The sequence below is a fragment of the Oncorhynchus kisutch genome, linkage group LG18 (assembly GCF_002021735.2).
Source record: "Oncorhynchus kisutch isolate 150728-3 linkage group LG18, Okis_V2, whole genome shotgun sequence".
NCBI classification, from domain to species: domain Eukaryota; kingdom Metazoa; phylum Chordata; class Actinopteri; order Salmoniformes; family Salmonidae; genus Oncorhynchus; species Oncorhynchus kisutch.
This window is the reverse complement of record NC_034191.2, coordinates 13,307,272-13,312,271: the sequence shown is the minus strand read 5'-3', so window position 1 is coordinate 13,312,271 and position 5,000 is coordinate 13,307,272. Positions and strand designations below refer to the sequence as shown.

Genomic DNA, 5,000 nt, shown 5'->3' with positions numbered 1-5,000 from the left:
TATATCCCTCTCTACAGCACTCTATATCACTCTCTACAGCACTCTATATCACTCTCTCCAACACTCTATATCACTGTCTCTACAGCACTCTATATCACTCTCTACAGCACTCTATATCACTCTCTCCAGCACACTATATCACTCTCTACAGCACACTATATCACTCTCTACAGCACTCTATATCCCTCTCTACAGCACTCTCTACATCACACTATATCAATCTCTACAACACTCTATATCACTCTCTACATTACTCTATATCACTCTCTACATCACTCTCAACTGCATCCCAATATCACTTTCTACACCACTCCATATCAATCTCACAACACTCTATATCACAATCTACAGCACTCGATATCACTCTCTACATTACTTGATATCACTCTCAAAAGAACTATATATCATTCTCCACCAATCTCTACAGCATTCTATATCACTCTCTACACCACTCTACATCTCTCTCTACACCACTATATCACTCACAACACCACTATATCACTCTCTACAGCACTCTATATCACTCTCTCCAGCACTCTACATCACTCTCTACAGCACTCTATATCACTCTCTACAACACTCTATATCACTCTATATCACTCTATATCACTCTCCAAATCACTCTATATCACTCTCTACAGCACTCTATATCACTCTCTACAGCACTCTATATCACTCTATATACCACTCTGTCACTCTATATATCACTCTTTACACCACTCTCTACATCACTCTCTACATCTCTCTACACCACTTGCTATACCACTCTACATAACTCTCTATAGCATTCCATACACCACTCTCTACATCACTCTATATAACACTCTATATACCACTCTGTCACTCTATATATCACTCTTTACACCACTCTCTACATCACTCTCTACATCTCTCTATACCACTCTACATAACTCTCTATAGCACTCCATACACCACTCTCTATACCACTCTATGTCACGCCCTACATCACACTATATCACTCTCTATATCACACTCTACATCACACTCTACATCACTCTCTACATCACTCTCTACATCACTCTCTGTAGCACTCTCTGTAGCACTCTCTGTAGCACTCTATATCACTATATCACTCTCTATATCACTCTCTATATCACACTCTACATCACTCTCTACATCACTCTCTGTAGCACTCTCTGTAGCACTCTATATCACTATATCACTCTCTACAGCACTCTACATCACTCTATATACCACTCTCTACATCTCTCTACACCACTTGCTATACCACTCTACATAACTCTATAGCACTCCATACACCACTCTCTACAACACTCTCTACAGCACTCTATATCCCTCTCTACAGCACTCTATATCCCTCTCTACAGCACTCTATATCACTCTCTACAGCACTCTATATCACTCTCTACAGCACTCTATATCACTCTCTACAGCACTCTATATCACTCTCTACAGCACTCTATATCACTCTCTACAACACTCTATATCACTCTCTACAACACTCTATATCACTCTCTACAACACTCTATATCACTCTCTACAGCACTCTACAGCACACTATATCACTCTCTACAGCACACTATATCACTCTCTACAGCACTCTATATCCCTCTCTACAGCACTCTCTACATCACTCTCTACAACACTCGATATCACTCTCTACAGCACTCTATTTCACTCTCTACAGCACTCTATATCACTCTCTACAGCACTCTATATCACTCTCTACAGCACTCTATATCACTCTCTACAGCACTCTATATCACTCTCTACAGCACTCTACAGCACTCTATATCACTCTCTACATCACACTATATCCCTCTCTACAGCACTCTATATCCCTCTCTATCACTCTCTACAGCACTCTATATCACTCTCTACAGCACTCTATATCACTCTCTACAGCACTCTATATCCCTCTCTATCACTCTCTTGTATTTGAGTGAAGAGGCTGAATGCTTCATGCGGTTCAATTTCCAGTGCATCCATTCCAAAGAGTTGTCTCCTCATTTCTGCCCTCTTCCTCTTCCACTCCTCAATCCAACTGGATAGGTGAAAGTATATGTAGAACTAACTTCTGGAGAGAACAAAGGCAGCCAGATAGGGACAACTTTTCAGAAATAAAATGCAGCTGCATAAATCTGGTAACCCACGGTAACGACTTTTCACCTTCTTCTGACTCTCAGAATGTAGAGCTCCACTGGCACACGGGGTTCCCGGGACAGGAGAGTGGTGTGTGTGTGTGATCCAACTGACAGTGCTCACTTTCAGTTCATTTGTGAAATTCCAGAGCTCTACAAGGTTCCATGACTCCATAGCATGTGAGCAGGCTGGGGCTGTATACCGTTTATACCATATACCGGGGTATTTCAATAGCGTTTTCAAACATTTAAAAATGTTAAATAAATTGTGGGAGGTTGCGTGCTAAATGATCTCCAGCTCCGGGCTCCAGCTATGCATCGTGTTGCTAACTTGGTAGCTAAGTGGCTAGATATTAACATCAAGCTTCTTGGTTACAGCAGAATAATTGACTCCCGCTCCTGAATCAAGATCCATGTTTCCTAAATTGTTTTTGCGTCAATTTTGTAATATTTTTATATAATAATAATAGCTCCACTGTGTGTGCACTTCCGGTAATACCGTATACCACGGTATGGTACAGAAATGGATTGAACATCTGGACAACACCCAACTCTACCTGGGAGTGTGTGGTGTCAGTGTGTTAACAATATGTACGGAGGTGTGAGTGTGTGTGGAGGTTTGGTAAGACATTCTCATGAATCTACTTCTGTGTGTGTGTGTGTGTGTGTGTGTGTGTGTGTGTGTGTGTGTGTGTGTGTGTGTGTGTGTGTGTGTGTGGTGTGTGTGTGTCTGTGTTCTTACCTTGGCAGAGGTCTCGTACCATCCCACAAAGCCGTTCTCCTGACAGAATTTCTCCATCTGGATCCCATTGTTGGTCAGCACGTCCTGCCCCTGGTCGCACTTATTAGCCAATAACACAGCGGCCACATTTTTCCCATTGGCCAGTGTGAGTTTAGAGTCCAGGTCCTCCTTCCACTTGGTGACGGCCTCGAAGGAGGACGGCCGCGTCACGTCAAACACGATGAACGCCCCCCATGGCCTCACGGTAGTAGACCCGGGTCATGTTCCCAAACCGCTCCTGACCTGACACAACACACAGAGACACAGACACACACACACACACACAGTATTGTTAGTACTGATAGCAGGACTAAACGCTATACCTTAGCCTTGTGATAAAACATGTGTCTCGTTGCCACACCACCCCTGACCCTAATACCATATCATAAGCCCTGGTAACAACACTGAGATGAAGGTTACTTTAGGCTGTAAACAACCATTTGCCTCAGGGCAAAGAGTCGACTACACAGTCCTAGTCACAGTTGTAGAGGGTCAAATTCATTAATCAATCCCGGTAAAATATGACAACGTGGACAGACAGGGTACATCTCACTCCACACATAGATCAAATATACAGTATCAGTCAAAGGTTTGTCACACCTCCTCATTCAAGGGCTTTTCTTTATTTTTACTATTTTCTACATTGTAGAATAATAGTGAAGACATCAAAACTATTAAATAACACATATGGCAAAGTGTTTAAAACAAATCAAAATATATTTTATATTTGAGATTCTTCAAAGTAGCCACCCTTTGCCTAGATGACAGCTTTGCACACTCTTGGCATTCTCTCAACCAGCTTCAATACTTTTCCAACAAGCTTGAAGGATGTCCCACATATGCTGAGCACTTGTTGGCTGTTTTCCTTCACTTTGCGGTCCAACTCATCCCAACCCATCTCAGTTGGGTTGAGGTCGGGTGATTGTGGAGGCCAGGTCATCTGATGCAGCACTCCATCACTCTCCTTCATGGTCAAATAGCCCTTAAACAGCCTGGAGGTGTGTTGAGTCATTGTTCCGTTGTAAAACAAATGATAGTCTCACTAAGTGCAAACCAGATGGGATGGTGTATCACTGCAGAATGCTGTTGTAGCCATGCTTGTTAAGAATTCTGAAATAAAATCACAGAGTCACCAGCAAAGCACCCCCACACCATCACACCTCATCCTAGTCCATCTGTAAATAGCCCACCCAATCTACCTACCTCATCCCCATACTGTTTTTATTTTATTTACTTTTCTGCTCTTGTGCACAACAATATCTCTACTTGCACATCATCATCTGCTCATTTATCACTCCAGTGTTAATCTGATAAATTGTAACTATTCGCTCCTATGGCCTATTTATTGCCTACCTCCTCATGCCTTTTGCACACACTGTATATAGACTTTATTTTCTCTACTGTGTCATTGAATTGTTTGTGTTATTGGCTTGTTTATTGTTTACTCCATGTGTAACTCTGTGTTGTTGTCTGTGTCACACTGCTTTGCTTTATCTTGGCCAGGTCGCAGTTGCAAATGAGAACTTGTTCTCAACTAGCCTACCTGGTTAAATAAGGTGTTCTCACTAGCCTACCTGGTTAAATAAAGGTGAAATAAAAAAAAAAAATCCTCCATGCTTCATGGTGGAAACCACACATGCGGAGATCATCCGTTCACCTACTCTGTGTCTCACAAAGACACGGCAGTTGGAACCAATAATGGCAAATTTGGACTCATCAGACCAAAGGACAGATTTCCACTGGTCTAATGTCCATTGCTCGTATTTCTTGGCCCAAGCAAGTCTCTTCTTCTTATTGGTGTCCTTCAGTATTGGTTTCTTTGCAGCAATTCGACCATGAAGGCCTGATTCACGCAGTCTCCTCTGAACAGTTGATGTTGAGATGTGTCTGTTACTTGAACTCTGTGACGCATTTATTTGGGCTGCAATTTCTGAGGCTGGTAATTCTAATGAACTTATCCTCTGCACCACATGTAACTGTAAGTCGTGGTCCTCCTTTCATCATGTGGTGGTCCTCAATGAGAGCCACCAGTTTCATCATAGCCCTTGATGGTTTATGTGAGAGAGAGAAAGAGGGAGCCCACCAGAGAGCGAGAG

At 42.4% G+C, this 5,000-nt stretch overlaps 1 pseudogene; it reads right to left on the bottom strand.

Annotated features, from left to right (window-relative positions):
• The window catches only part of LOC116354742 (ras-related protein Rab-38-like), an 18,714-nt pseudogene extending 15,587 nt beyond the window's left edge, over positions 1 to 3,127 (bottom strand).
• Between the last annotated feature and the right edge of the window lie 1,873 nt (positions 3,128 to 5,000).